This window comes from Procambarus clarkii, chromosome 79 (assembly GCF_040958095.1).
Source record: "Procambarus clarkii isolate CNS0578487 chromosome 79, FALCON_Pclarkii_2.0, whole genome shotgun sequence".
Lineage (NCBI taxonomy): Eukaryota > Metazoa > Arthropoda > Malacostraca > Decapoda > Cambaridae > Procambarus > Procambarus clarkii.
The window spans coordinates 22,526,979-22,543,634 of NC_091228.1; the positions used below are offsets into that span (position 1 = coordinate 22,526,979).

Sequence of the window (16,656 nt, forward strand, 5' to 3'; positions counted from 1 at the left end):
GGTGTCCCCAGGGTGGTGAGTACGGTGGACAGGTGTCCCCAGGGTGGTGAGTACGGTGGACATGTGTCCCCAGGGTGGTGAGTACGGTGGACAGGTGTCCCCAGGGTGGTGAGTACGGTGGACAGGTGTCCCCAGGGTGGTGAGTACGGTGGACAGGTGTCCCCAGGGTGGTGAGTACGGTGGACAGGTGTCCCCAGGGTGGTGAGTACGGTGGACAGGTGTCCCCAGGGTGGTGAGTACGGTGGACAGGTGTCCCCAGGGTGGTGAGTACGGTGGACAGGTGTCCCCAGGGTGGTGAGTACGGTGTACAGGTGTCCCCAGGGTGGTGAGTACGGTGGACAGGTGTCCCCAGGGTGGTGAGTACGGTGGACAGGTGTCCCCAGGGTGGTGAGTACGGTGGACAGGTGTCCCCAGGGTGGCGAGTACGGTGGACAGGTGTCCCCAGGGTGGCGAGTACGGTGGACAGGTGTCCCCAGGGTGGCGAGTACGGTGGACAGGTGTCCCCAGGGTGGCGAGTACGGTGGACAGGTGTCCCCAGGGTGGCGAGTACGGTGGACAGGTGTCCCCAGGGTGGCGAGTACGGTGGACAGGTGTCCCCAGGGTGGCGAGTACGGTGGACAGGTGTCCCCAGGGTGGCGAGTACGGTGGACAGGTGTCCCCAGGGTGGCGAGTACGGTGGACAGGTGTCCCCAGGGTGGCGAGTACGGTGACAGGTGTCCCCAGGGTGGCGAGTACGGTGACAGGTGTCCCCAGGGTGGCGAGTACGGTGACAGGTGTCCCCAGGGTGGCGAGTACGGTGGACAGGTGTCCCCAGGGTGGCGAGTACGGTGGACAGGTGTCCCCAGGGTGGCGAGTACGGTGGACAGGTGTCCCCAGGGTGGCGAGTACGGTGGACAGGTGTCCCCAGGGTGGCGAGTACGGTGGACAGGTGTCCCCCAGGGTGGCGAGTACGGTGGACAGGTGTCCCCCAGGGTGGCGAGTACGGTGGACAGGTGTCCCCCAGGGTGGCGAGTACGGTGGACAGGTGTCCCCCAGGGTGGCGAGTACGGTGGACAGGTGTCCCCAGGGTGGCGAGTACGGTGGACAGGTGTCCCCAGGGTGGCGAGTACGGTGGACAGGTGTCCCCAGGGTGGCGAGTACGGTGGACAGGTGTCCCCAGGGTGGCGAGTACGGTGGACAGGTGTCCCCAGGGTGGCGAGTACGGTGGACAGGTGTCCCCCAGGGTGGCGAGTACGGTGGACAGGTGTCCCCCAGGGTGGTGAGTACGGTGGACAGGTGTCCCCCAGGGTGGTGAGTACGGTGACAGGTGTCCCCAGGGTGAGTACGGTGTACAGGTGTCCCCAGGGTGGTGAGTACGGTGACAGGTGTCCCCAGGGTGATTACGGTGGACAGAAGTAGAAATTCATGTTTCCTGAATTTATTCTTAACCAATTTAAACAATTGTTTTCGTGTTATACTTTGTCGATATATTTTAAATGGTGTTTATATTCTCTTTTTATGTATAGTGCCTTTGATCATGTCACCCTGGCCCCTGATCATGTCACCCTGGCCCCTGATCATGTCACCCTGGCCCCTGATCATGTCACCCTGGCCCCTGATCATGTCACCCTGGCCCTTGATCATGTCACCCTGGCCCCTGATCATGTCACCCTGGCCCTTGATCATGTCACCCTGGCCCCTGATCATGTCACCCTGGCCCCTGATCATGTCCACCCTGGCCCCTGATCATGTCACCCTGGCCCCTGATCATGTCACCCTGGCCCTTGATCATGTCACCCTGGCCCCTGATCATGTCACCCTGGCCCCTGATCATGTCCACCCTGGCCCCTGATCATGTCCACCCTGGCCCCTGATCATGTCCACCCTGGCCCCTGATCATGTCCACCCTGGCCCCTGATCATGTCCACCCTGGCCCCTGATCATGTCCACCCTGGCCCCTGATCATGTCCACCCTGGCCCCTGATCATGTCCACCCTGGCCCCTGATCATGTCCACCCTGGCCCCTGATCATGTCCACCCTGGCCCCTGATCATGTCCACCCTGGCCCCTGATCATGTCCACCCTGGCCCCTGATCATGTCCACCCTGGCCCCTGATCATGTCCACCCTGGCCCCTGATCATGTCCACCCTGGCCCCTGATCATGTCCACCCTGGCCCCTGATCATGTCCACCCTGGCCCCTGATCATGTCCACCCTGGCCCCTGATCATGTCCACCCTGGCCCCTGATCATGTCCACCCTGGCCCTTGATCATGTCACCCTGGCCCCTGATCATGTCACCCTGGCCCTTGATAATGTCCACCCTGGCCCTTGATCATGTCACTCTCGCCCCTGATCATGTCACCCTGGCCCCGGATCATGTCACCCTGGCCCCTGATCATGTCACCCTGGCCCCTGTTCATGTCACTCTCGCCCCTGATCATGTCACCCTCGCCCTTCATCTTCCTAGATGATGCAAATTACTTGTTTTCAATCTTAATGTTTCTAGTGGATTTGTTATCCTTCTTTATACGCGTTCATGTGAAATTGTGTATTATATATATTGTATTATTAATATGTATTATTGTGTATTATATATTACAACAAAGTGAAGTGTATATACGGCCAAACAAGGTTCAAGAATAACATTTTATGTTTGGGTTGATGTTGGGCCTCACACATGTTAACCTTTCGCAGGCTGTTGACAACTTCGGAAAGAATAACAACTTTGACCAAACGGGAAGTGTACCTTAGTCCTGAACATTGTCCAGAACTACAACGGTACACAACGGTACACAGAGAAGCAGAGGTGTACCTGGGCCCCCCTCGGCTGTAAGGGGGGCCTTACAGCTGAGTGGGCAGCGCTTCAGATTCGTGGTCCTGAGGTTCCGGGTTCGATCCCCCGGTGGAGGCGGAAACAAATGGGCAGTTTCTTTCACCCTGATGCGCCTGTTCACCTAGCAGTAAATAGGTACCTGGGAGTTTGACAGCTGCTACGGGCTGCTTCCTGGTGGGGGGGGGTGTAACAAAAAGGAGGCCTGGTCGAGGACCGGGCCGCGGGACGCTAAGCCCCGAAATCATCTCAAGATAACCTTACTTGCGTCTTGACATATTTTATTGCTGACGCTTCTAGAAATAAGTGTGTATCTCGCCTGTTTTATTCCGTAAATTTATGCATTTATTTTTTAGATTAAAAATTCTAATCGTAACTCCCAGATGCTAGTCATTCAGTTTTCGTAACTTTAACGTGTCACTTAGACAATGTTAACTCTAGTATCATAACCTGGGCTCCCAAACCTCTTTATATATAAATAAACTAATAAATCAAATTTTATGTAATATACATTGCATTATAGTTTCCAGAAAACGTGTACGTATGGTAATAGTTGTTCAGACCTCGTCCATCTCTTCGGAGGTGGGGTGGCTGCCAAAAATGTAAACATTTCCTCTCTGGATCGCGACACCCAGGCCCTGGAACATGGAATTGGCTGATCTAGTCTCTAGTTTGCTTAATTAGTTCATCACTCGCCTCTTAAGAACATTAGTGCACATTTACCCCAGGCTTCCAGGGTCTCGTAGCCTATTGGCACGAACCTGTAACAAAGTTCCAGGTCCCTGTGGCGATTAGTTTTCTGGGTCTCCCTGAAGGTGGCCGCCCCGCTTCCTTTACCTCTACTGTGAGGTACACATCAGCCAGTGTAGATGCTCGTGTGTAGTCCCCAACCTGTGTGTCGCCCGTCCATGGCTGCAGGGTGACTCCATCCGGGCGCTCGTAGCTGTTGTGGGGCACTTCATTTACTGCGGGTTCCCAGCCACACTTGGCTCTATTCATGCTAACTTTTTTTACTATCCTGTTCCAGACTGGATAATGCCTCCAATACCACGGACCTCTTAACTTTCCAGAGTCCTTAGTGGGGCACAGTATCAAAGGTTTGCTAATGTCAACGTATAAACTGTCACATTCCACTATTTACTGCTAATTTGCTTTACGTTTGTGTTCTTGTGCATTTTCACCCGATCTCCTTTACTTACGCTGTGTTTTGGTAATGTAGTTGTGGTTCGTGATTTGTGATGTTCCTGTTTTTTTTTGTTTCGTGATTGTGTGACTGTCTTGGCACTCCGGTGCTTGTCCTGTGTTTGTCTATTCATTTGATGCACTTTATATATATAAAAATACCGCATTAAATATACCAGGATTTTTTTTTTTTAGTAAATTTGTCAATAGCGAGCTGCCCCCACTGTGAAGCCTTTATTACAGCTTCAGAAGTGCAAAATATATATTATATTACATTATATATTATATATGTAATATATATATTATATAATTTTTTAATATAAATTCCAGTACTTTTCCTACTGATGACGTTAAGGAAATTTTCCAACAGCTGGACCCTCCTGAAGCTGCCCACCATATGTGCAACTCTGTAGCACTCTGGCACTCTTACCAACGCTCATGGTTTATTAAATATGCAAAACAAAGGTTCGCCTAATTTCTTTGCATTATTTAAGAACCCTTGAAATACTTTGGCCCTGGAGAATTGTTAGGCTTTGATTTGTTTGAATAATAACTTAATCTATGAAAACCTCTGAACTAGTGACCTTGTCCTCGTCTTCACCACCTTCAGCTTGTAGTCAGTGTCACGTTCTCAAGTTAATAGAAATGAGATTCTTTTTTTAAATTACCACATTTCTTTATTATGTTACCTAACCTAGCAGTCTCCAGTCTCAATGGCTCGGTCTCGTCCATAATCTTTGTTGGAAGAAAACTATTTTTTACTTTATAAAATATCTTGGTAGTCTGGCAAATTCTTCTACATTGAAGTAATTATTTTTCGTTCATGTATTGTCTTCTATTTTTCCGACAAGGTTCTTAAATCCTGTTATTTTGATATTGAGTTAATTAAAATTATTTTAAGTTGGTCTACTCTAGCTTCCCAACACCATCTTGTTTGCAACTTTAATTACATACTTATCAATGGCAGTAAATTATTTATAACGTCTGTAGAATAAGCCAGAACTAATGAAGAGGCTTACTCAGGCCCGTCACTGATGATCCCTGGAGTCCAGAGGCACTAGTCACCCCCCCCCCCTCCATCCTGGCAGGTGGGGTCGGGACCCCCCCCCCCCCTCCATCCTGGCAGGTGGGGTCGGGACCCCCCCCCCTTCCATCCTGGCAGGTGAGGTCGGGACCCCCTCCCCCCTGGCAGGTGGGGTCGGGACCCCCTCCCCCCCTCCATCCTGGCAGGTGAGGTCGGGACCCCCTCCCCCCCCTCCATCCTGGCAGATGGGGTCGGGACACCCCCCCCCCCCCTCCATCCTGGCAGATGGGGTTGGGACACCCGTCCTCGACTAGAGTCCATTCCATCCAGTGGTCGACCCCACAGACGCCTTCGTAAATTCTAACATGCTGTTCATTCAAAACGAATATTCTCAAATATAAATTAAAAGTATAATTTTATTAGCATATTACGCATATTTAGGCAAAGGTTAGGTAAGGTGTTTAGGTTCTGTTGGAGATTATTTGTAGTACGTGGGTGAAGTATTTATAGCGTTGTGGTGCGAACAAAATTAGTGAAGCACTTGTTCCGGAAGTGTTCGAACATCAACAGTCGAGTCGTGTGTATACCGTTTTTCATTCATGAACAGGGGGTTTGACGGGTGCATGGAATCACTTTTGGGTCTTTGGAGGACGGGCCACAACCACATTAATGCCGAGATGTTAACTTCTATTGGTTCAAAACACTGGATATAACTATTCTGCCGAGTCAAGATGTCTCATTTGTTAGCTCGCTTGGCCTCTCAGTAGACAGAACTGCTCCATGCCCGAGGTCTCGACATATTCCCTGTGGGGGGGACCAGAGTTAGTGTGCGCGCGCATTGACCCAAGTGTACTTCTGCGGAGTACATTGAACTTGGTAATTCTCGACCCCGTGTCTGCTGTTGTACACGTGTGAACTGCTCGCTGTTGTACACGTGTGAACTGCTCGCTGTTGTACACGTGTGAACTGCTCGCTGTTGTACACGTGTGAACTGCTCGCTGTTGTACACGTGTGAACTGCTCGCTGTTGTACACGTGTGAACTGCTCGCTGTTGTACACGTGTGAACTGCTCGCTGTTGTACACGTGTGAACTAGGGTCTCTGTTGTACACGTGTGAACTAGGGTCTCTGTTGTACACGTGTGAACTGCTCGCTGTGGTACACGTGTGAACTGGCCGCTGTTGTTCACGTGAGAACTAGGGTCTCTGTTGTACACGTGAGAACTAGGGTCTCTGTTGTACACGTGAGAACTAGGGTCTCTGTTGTACACGTGTGAACTAGGGTCTCTGTTGTACACGTGTGAACTAGGGTCTCTGTTGAACACGTGTGAACTAGGGTCTCTGTTGTACACGTGTGAACTAGGGTCTCTGTTGTACACGTGTGAACTAGGGTCTCTGTTGTACACGTCTGAACTAGGGTCTCTGTTGTACACGTGTGAACTAGGGTCTCTGTTGTACACGTCTGAACTAGGGTCTCTGTTGTACACGTGTGAACTGCTCGCTGTGGTACACGTGTGAACTGGCCGCTGTTGTGCACGTGAGAACTAGGGTCTCTGTTGTACACGTCTGAACTAGGGTCTCTGTTGTACACGTGTGAACTAGGGTCTCTGTTGTACACGTGTGAACTGGCCGCTGTTGTGCACGTGAGAACTAGGGTCTCTGTTGTACACGTCTGAACTAGGGTCTCTGTTGAATCTACATTAGAAGCTTTGTGTGGTGATTTGTGTGTATGAAGACAACTTCTAACTACTCCGATAAGAGTAGTTAGCAGTAGTCACTTTAACACCACCGAGGAATAATTACCAACCTTCCTCCCCCCAGGTACACGTCCCCTGAGGGAGTGCCAGTGGTCATCACCTTCGTGGCCGACCACGGGGGCTACCAGCCCCAGGGGGCGGTGCTCCCCGTAGCTCCAGCCCTCCCCTACAAGAGGTATGGCAACTGATGACGGTTCTGGTTCAGTCCCAACTGGTCCTCCGCTGTCTTCCAGTTTAAGGTCCAGCTTGATCTACGCTGCTGACTGACTCGCCTTCCTGACATGCTCTTGCTGAGCCTGTGTTACCTTTTCAGCTGTTATCCAATTACCCACTACGGGCTCACCATAGCCCGTGCTACTTGGAACTTTTTGTTCCAAGTAGTAAATCTTAAACAACAACACACCCACTACTAATTACTAGTGCTTAAATCACTACCAAAGACTATCACTGTATGACCCACTGTTGACCTACTGCTGACCCCCTGTATGACCCCCCCTCATGTATGACCCCCCCCCCCTGTATTACCCCCCCCTGTATTACCCCCCCTGTATGACCCCACCCCCCCTATATGTCCCCCCCTCCCCTGTATGACCCACACAACTGTCTCCTCCCGACACGAGTGCTGGGAACCGTTGTCAATAATACCTATTCTGTTTCATGTGTATTAAATGTTAACAAATGTATTCACCTGCATGTCTGTGTACAGCTGGACTTTAGTAAATGACTCAACTCCTATCTACGCTTTAATTATTAGTTTACTTAAATTTTAATATACAATGATCTTAAATATTCTCATGAACTTAAGTATACATACGAGCCCTAAAATACACCTAGTTCCATACACACCTGAACGTTTTTGTACACCAGTTTCAATATACATCTGTATCTTAATATACTTCCGTGTTTTACTATACGAGTTCATAACATGTGCAGCTCCTGCCGTGTATATTAGCTGAACATTACGAGCCAGTGATCCAGAGGGTCTGATGGGGGGGGGGGGAGTTGACGAGGACTGGCCAGGGTGTTGGGACCAGTCGAGCTGTTCAGGCATCTGTACACACTGGAGGAACCCGATCGGTACCCCACGACTCTCGGCTCTAACTACGCAGTAGTTAACGACCCAATGCTAAGAACTCTCCAAGACTAAGGGACAGATTCACCGAGACGTACACCGTACTTGACCTGTTACTTTGGCCAGCCAGATAACGGATATTGTTTTATAGATACGGCTAAGTGGAAACTGCACACAGACCCCCATTGTTCCGGCTCTGCTTTGAGCACCTAAGTTGCATCTGTATTAGCACTTCAAAGGGATATGAGGATAAAGATTTAGGCGAGGCCGGGAGACAGGAATGGTGCCCATTCACTTGTACGGTTGGGGGATTGATCGCCGATCTGCAAGAAGTGAGGACGTTAATCTATCGTCCAGTCAAAGTTGTTGGATGCCATTCTTTCCTAGTTTAGATCAATTCCAGAACATGACGACGTAGTAACTCCCTAGCTGCCGGCCGCGTGCTGCAGACAAGGCAGGTGAGAGGCCTGGCATGTTGTTGATCACCTCGGTTATGACAGTTGTATCGTAAGCTCTCGTGTGGTGTGTTTACTGTGACGGTTCATGTTGATAACTTTCAACAGCCGCTGTCGTTCCTTCAGGTCGGTGGAGATCAGAGACAACCTAAGCTCACTCAGAATCGGCTGCAGCCTCGCAATATTCTTGGGAAAGGAACATGCAAAGACGATCATTAGAAAATTAAAAACTTGATACTAGAGAAGAGTCCATCGGCCCACATTTGGCAGTAATTCCTTATCTTCACCCAAACTAATTAATATAGGAACAAGAGAACAAAAGGAACATCAATTTCTCACCCGACATAAGTTTAAGCAGCGCTTTTTATTTCCAATATACAATTTGTTCGACGAAATTGTTGCTACTCACCTTGAGTAAAACTAATATGCGTCGTTAACGAAGACCTTTACACACTAGGCAGGAACCTCGGTGAGAAACGGGTTCACGCTCCAAACTGTTCTCATGAAGGATTTTCCTAGTCAAACGTTTTATGAGCCGGATGATACACTATGAGCCGGATCACACAGAGATCACACTAACGTGATGCATCAAATGAACAAATCCACAAGGGCCGTGGGATGCTCCCGGACGCAGGTTCGAATCCTTGTCACGGCCCTTGTGGATTTGTTCGTGAGCCGGATGATACGAAAGGCTTGAATATAAGTTCAACACGACCTCGGGTGTTGACAAATGTGGTAATAATTATCTCATTCACAGAGGCCTCAATTGACTGCATACGCCCGCTGACTTAACATTGTGCACCCAGAAGGTAGTCCACCTGGATGGGATAGATACTTAGCAGGGCAGACTGTGAAGCAGGTAACCTAGCAGGGATGGGTAACCCTGTAGCCTATACCCATTCTGAGATGGGTAACTTCTCAAGAAACAGTGCATTAGCCGTCTTCACTAAACCTGTAAACTGCTCAGACAAATATACTGTCAAATATGCACAGTTCTCTTGGGGAACCTTCACCACCGTCTTTCACATTGTTGACCTGGTGACCTCGGCTTGTCCCCACACAGGGTCATGGGGATATGACATCCACACACATTATTTAAATACTTTACATTGTTGTAAACTACATAAACCACTAGTGACTTGCCATCAATATGAGGCGAGAAAATAGACTGAGAAAAAAACCTAGGATCTCCATCCATCAACACCAAGATGGTCTAATTAACAATCCTTCCTCACACCAAATCCATTCCATCCAATCCAGCGGTCGACCCCCAAAAACGCATTAAAAACTTTTAACATGCTCTTCATACAAAATAGGAATTTTCTCATATATATATTAATATTGTTATATATTAGCATACTGTGCATATTTAGGCATTGGTTTCCGCTAAGCTTCTGAGGTTAATCTTTGACATTCATTTGTCTTGGTCAGTCTATATCTCTTACCTCCGCGCTGAATGCTCTAAGGCCCTTACAATCCTTAAGGTTTTGTCCCATATTTTTTTGGGGGTGGATAGGCATATGCTCCTCTCCCTACATTCCTCACTCGTCCTGTCTTAAGCTCGATTATGGTTGCCCTGCTTACTCGTCCGCTTCTCCTTCTACTGTTCGCCGTCTTGATGCTTTGCACCCATGCTGGGTTGCGCCTCAGTTCTGGTGCCTTTCGTTCGACTCCCATCCTCAGCTAGTATGTTGACACTGGCTTCCTATCTCTCCAGGACCGCCGTGATCGCTACTGTCTTCGCTATCTGGCGCGGTCCTTGCAACATCCTTCCTCTCTCCTCTGTCGTGCTTTGACTTTTACCTCCTGTAGTTCCTGTTCCTCTTCACCACCTCCCTCTTTTTGTCCGGCTATCTCGCTTACAGGTGTCTCTTTCCATTCGTTTTTCTCATTTTCTCCTCGTATTGTTCCTTCCTTGCCCCCGTGGAGGGTCCCCCTTCCGAAGTTTTGTACATCCTTGACCCACATTACTAAAGCTTTTACTCCTCCTACGGTTCTGAAACGCCTATTTCTTGCGCACTTTTCTTCACACTCCTGCTCCATTTCCATCTTCACCGATGGGTCTAAGTCCGCGGACGGTGTGGGCTACTCCGTTGTTTTTCCTGACCGCACTTATGTGTCCCACCCTTCGGAGACTAGCATCTTCACAGCGGAGCTTTATGCTATTCTCCATGCTCTCCGTCTCCTGCTTTCTCGTTGTCAATCCTCCTTTGTGATTGTCGTTGACTCGTAGTGCCCTCATGGCTCTCGGGCCCTTTAATCCTACCCATCCCGTTGTCATCGGGATTCAACAGTGGCTGTTTCTTATCTCTAGTAAATTTAAATCCTTGGAGTTTTGCTGGGTTCCCAGCTATGTTGGTGTTTCTTTAAATGAGCGTGCGGATGCTACCGCTAGAAAGGCTGTCTGTCTTGTCCCGTTTCCCGTAAAGGTATTCCTTTTTCCGACTTTTATCCGGTTATTTATTTCTCTATCCTTGCCTGTTGGCAGGGTTGTTGGTAACAAACTGCGTACTCTTAAGCGTTGTCCCCCTGTGGCCTTCCTCCTGCCAAAGTAACCGGCGGTGGGAAACGGCTCTAGCGCGGTTGCATCTTGGCCATGCTCGCTTAATTTACGGTCACTTAATTGAGCGCCGCCCAGCTCCTTATTGTCCACATTGCGTTGTCCGTCTTACCGTCGTGCATATCCTTGTTGAATGTCCTGACTTCCAGGACGAACGTGTCTTGCTTTCCGACCGCCCCTCGATAGAATTGTCCCTCGATCGAATTCTTGGTGAATCGGATACTTTTGATGTCGTTCGCCTTATGCGTTTCTGTTCTCGTATTGGCATCCTTGGTGATATTTAGCGCCCTCTGATTATTCCGCACATTTGATGGTGCTACATAGCCTTCCAGGTTTGGTACCTTCTTTTTGATAATTACTTACTTAGGCATTGGTTAGGTTCTGTTAGCAATTATTTGTATTCGTAATATATGGGTGAAGCATTTACAGCAACCTGTCCTCACACTAGGCTGTTGAAAGCAGTGGCCGTCCTCCCCAGACGCATTCAACAACTTTAACATACTTTGTATTAAAAATAGGTTTGTTCTTATATATAAATTATTATACATAAAAATTATATGTAAAATTAGGCGTAAATTGGGATAGGTGTTTAGGTTCTGTTGGCAATTATTTGTATAGGTAGTACGTGACTGAAGCATTTATAGCAACCCGTCCTCGACTCAAGTCCATTACATCCAGCGGTCGACCCCACAGACGCATTCATAAATTTGTACATGCTGTTCGTCCAAAACGGGAATTTTCTCAAATATAAATGAATATTATAATAGCATATTGTGCATATATAGGCGTAGGTTAGGTTGGGTGTTTAGGTTCTGTTGTAGATTATTTGTATTTGTAGTACGTGGGTGAAGCATTTACATCGTTGTGGTTCGAACAAAATTCGTCAGTGAAGCACTTGTTCCAGAAGTCTTCAAACATCAACAGTTGAGTCGTGTGTAAACCGTTTATCATTCACAAACATGGGGTTTGGCGGGTGCATGGAATCACTTTTGATCTTTGTTTATGAGGACGGGATGCAAATTAGGGTCAACTTTTGTCGAACCTCGAATTGCAAGCGACCACAGAACTTGCCGAAAATGTACAATGCAAAGGTGAACACACTAATGCCCCTTACTAAGCAATGCAAGAACTACCGCTAGTTATACAGGGAAAACTACGAGACTGGAATGTGACCTGGGCGAGGCAGAGGGACCCCGCGGACGGGTCCCCACCAACACAACGTGACCTGGGCGAGGCAGAGGGACCCCACGGACGGGTCCCCACCAACACAACGTGACCTGGGCGAGGCAGAGGGACCCCGCGGACGGGTCCCCACCAACACAACGTGACCTGGGCGAGGCAGAGGGACCCCGCGGACGGGTCCCCACCAACACAACGTGACCTGCAGAAGCTTGCTGCTTACCCGAAACGAGAATTACCATGCATAACAGATGAGACAAATGGGATGAAGAAATAGTTCAGAACTAGAAAACCAGATGAATATTTTAGGTTTCAGGTGAGAACCCGGCTGGGGAAGAGGTCCGTCCTTGTCTGCACTGCCTGCCGTCGTCAGCGCCCTCAGGATGCGAGGCTCGTGGGGGTGAACACGGACATGTACTGTCACATGCGACACATGTCACATGTCACAAAACAAAGGAGCAGCGATAAAGCTTTAACACCATTCGGAACACAAACATCTTTCTTCGTGTCTGTTTCCTCCATGTTACTAATGAACGTATAATCTTAACGTTTTCGTGTGCTATTGTTTTGACCCATCGTTCTGTCCCGTTGTTCTGTACCATCGTTCTGTACCATCGTTCTGTACCATCGTTCTGTACCATCGTTCTGTCGTATCTTCTCTGCAACATCATCTAGATGTAGATTGATGAAGATTATGGCACACAGACGGGCATGAGTAGGTAATCACCAAGATGAGAGATAACGAAGTAGTTGTCTGCACTTAACTGTGACCGACGTCAGCAAGTCCGTCACTGTTGCACACGTGTTGAACAACAGTAACTATTCACTACATTTTCTTAAACATTACATCAATAGTTATGCGACTTTCTGACCCCAGACTCGTTGTTCTCTCGACAGTATTGATGTTTCACTCGTAATTTCCAGAACTTGTCTTCTATATAGTTAATATTAAATGTAAATGGCGTCCTTATATTTATGAAATACAAAACTTTGGAGAAACATAAAGGCATATTTCCTTCTTGTATAATGAATGTTGAAGACGAGGGACGCGGTTCCTCTTCTTGAGAATGATGTTTGTGTGTACTGGAGAGAGAGAGAGACGGACGGACGGACGGACGGCTGAGCGCGTGAACGCGGACCGAGAGACACGCCCGTCCAGGTTGCACCAGCACCTGAGAAAGTAGCTGCCACTCTGTTCAGCTTGACGCAGGTAAAACCTGATCATTACCGCCATGCATGGAATGCTTGGGCGTGCCTGAGAAGCCAGCGGGGAGGTATATAGCTTGCGGGACACACCAGCAAACATCACTCGCCGCCACCACCCGCTGCCACCACCCGCCTCAACATGGCCTCCCGCCTCGCCCTCGCCGTTAGTCTCCTCTGCTCTTCAAAATATTGCTTAATGTTCCCCATAATACTCATATAGTGAAAAGCTTTGCTGGAGCAACCCGTTCTCACACTTTTTTACAGTCAATATTGACTTATTAAATAAGTGCATATGTGGCATACTAATTTATTATGAATATTTTAGTTTACCTTGAAAAGCTTCACAGAAAACACCGACCTTACCTAACGTTCTTAGTATGTTAAGATAAGCATCTTATTGCTTTGTAATTACAATTATTACTTAACCTATACCTATAATAGGTTAAGTAATAATTGTAATTACGAAGCAATAAGATGCTCATCTTAACATACTAAGGTTAGGTAAGGTCGGTGTTTTCTATGAAGCTTTTCAAGATAAACTAAAATATTCACAATAAATGAGCTTGTCACATATGCACGTGTTTAATAAGTCAATATTGACTATACTTTAGTCAATATTGACTAAAGTGCGAAAACGGGTTGGCTGGTTACCTGGTTGATACCTGGTTGATGGGGTTCTGGGAGTTCTTCTACTCCCCAAGCCCGGCCCGAGGCCAGGCTCAACTTGTGAGAGTTTGGTCCACCAGACTGTTGCTTGGAGCGGCCCGCAGGCCCACATACACACCACAGCCCGGTTGGTCCGGCACTCCTTGGAGGAATAAATCTAGTTTCCTCTTGAAGATGTCCACGGTTGTTCCGGCAATATTTCTTATGCTTGCTGGGAGGACGTTGAACAACCGCGGACCTCTGATGTTTATACAGTGTTCTCTGATTGTGCCTATGGCACCTCTGCTCTTCATTGGTTCTATTCTACATTTTCTTCCATGTCGTTCACTCCAGTACGTTGTTATTTTACTGTGTAGATTTGGTACTTGGCCCTCCAGTATCTTCCAGGTGTATATTATTGTATATTATATTAATATATAATATTATTATATTATATGGCTGGAGAGAGATCCTCGTAAGATTCTTGGCCCCGATGTTGAGATGTGTTTAGATATAATATGAAGCACCGCGAAGATATGGCAGTTGTTTAACAGGCAGTTATGACACAAAGTGTTAAGTCTTTTGTTATATAATTCTCTCAGTAGTTGGCTTGTACAGGTCGTGGCTGTGGCGGTCGTCGTAACTGGTGCGGACCAGCGCCCCACCTACGGTCAGTCCGGTCACTCCGTCAGCGCCGCCGACATCGTCAAGGATGACAGGACGCAGGACGGGTACGGCGAATACTCCTTCCAGTACGCCTCCAGCGACGGCACGGCGCGGGAGGAGTACGGCACCCAGCACGACGGACAGACCTCCAAGGGCGGCTGGAGGTGAGTAACCTGGTCTACGCAACACATTCCAGGGATATATATGATGAGTATATTAATGGTTGGCGATGAGTTGATTACGATCATTCTCAAGTTATACCCAGGTATACGTAGGTATACTCATGCGTACTTCTTGCGGCGAATGTGATTACAATGTATATTCACAGAAGGTGAGTAACTCACAGTTGATGAGTGTGTCAAACTGGCCATCACAGTGTTGTACAGATCTCATAGTTTACCGAAGTGTTTGTTTATCTAGAGACCAACCTCTCCCCCCCCCCCCCAGGTACACGTCCCCTGAGGGAGTGCCAGTGGACATCACCTTCGTGGCCGACCACGGGGGCTACCAGCCCCAGGGGGCGGTGCTCCCTGTAGCTCCAGCCCTCCCCTACAAGAGGTATGGCAACTGATGACGCTACATGTCGACCATCTTTGCTACTTGACAGCCATCTTCGCTACATGTCGACTATCTTCGCTACTTGACAACCATCTTCGCTACATGGCGACCATCTTCGCTACTTGACAGCCATCTTCGCTACATGTCGACTATCTTCGCTACTTGACAGCCATCTTCGCTACATGGTAACCATCTTCGCTACGTGTCGGCCAAAGAGAGTATATTCGTCACACTTTGACATATGTGGAATTTTCATGTCATATTAAATTTGCTAATTTTACAAGTAATGTTTTCTTGATCATATATTGTCTCAACATAAGTTGCCACATTGAGGTTTCGGCGTCAGCCAAGCGCGGTTATGTTGACCACCTCATACCGTAATAGTCAGACCAGACAACATAACAATACAGTACATTACATATAATGCAGTGATTCATTATCTGGATAAATGGAATAACTTTCATTAGCAGATGTTGTTAAATGTTAACAGGAGACGAGGGGCGACTCACAGCTGTTTTGGTACAATTATCCTCTCACACAATATGACGTGTACTCACCTAGTTGTGCTTACTGGGGTTGAGCTCTGGCTCTTTGGTCCCGCCTCTCAACTATCAATCAACTAGTGTACAGGTTCCTGAACCTACTGGGCTCTGTCATATCTACTTTATAAACTGTGTATGGAGTCAGCCTCCACCACATCACTGCCGGATGCATTCCATCTGTTAACTACTCTTGACACTGAAAAAGTTCTTCTAACGTCCCTGTGGCTCATGTGGGTACTAAAGTTTCCACCTGTGTCCCCTTGTTCGCATACCACCCGTGTTAAAAAGTTTATCCTTATCTACTCTGTAAATTCCTCTGAGAATTTTGGAGGTAGTGATCATGTCTCCCCTCACTCTTCTGTCTTCCAGTGTCGTGAGGTGCATTTCACTCAGCCTTTCCTCGTAATTCGTGCCCTTTAGTTCTAGGACTAGCCTAGTGGCATACCTCTGAACTTTTTCCAGCTTCGTCTTGTGCTTGACAAGGTACGGGCTCCATGCTGGGGCCGCATACTCCAGGATTGGTCTTACATATGTGGTATACAAGGTTCTGAATGATTCCTTACACAGGTTCCTGAAGGCTGTTCTGATGTTAGCCAGCCTCGCATACGCCGCAGACGTTATTTTTTTATGTGGGCTTCAGGAGACAGGTTTGGTGTGATATCAACTCTTAGATCTTTCTCTCTCTCCGTTTCATGAAGGACTTCATCTCCCATTCTGTATCCTGTGTCTGGCCTCCTATTTCCACCGCCTAGTTTCATTACTTAACATCAATTCGGGTTGAACTCTAGTAGCCATTTGTTCGACCATTCATTCAGTTTGTCTAGGTCATCTTGTAGCCTCGTACTGTCTTCTTCTGTCTTAATCCTCCTCATAATATTTGAATCATTAGCAAACAATGAAAGGAGCGATTCTATACCCTCTGGGAGATCATTTACATATATCATAAACAGTATAGGTCCAAGGACTGACCCCTGCGGGACTCCACTGGTGACGCCTCGCCA

At 48.0% G+C, this 16,656-nt stretch overlaps 1 protein-coding gene across 1 annotated transcript in view; it reads right to left on the bottom strand.

The window, feature by feature from the left end:
* Positions 1 to 4,174: 4,174 nt before the first annotated feature.
* The window catches only part of LOC138357609 (small ribosomal subunit protein uS12), a 428,441-nt gene continuing 415,959 nt past the window's right edge, over positions 4,175 to 16,656 (bottom strand). Inside the window, exon 5 of the mRNA XM_069314597.1 lies at positions 4,175 to 4,190. The gene's annotated coding sequence lies outside the window, so the exon portion shown is untranslated. The remainder of the gene's footprint in view (positions 4,191 to 16,656) is intronic.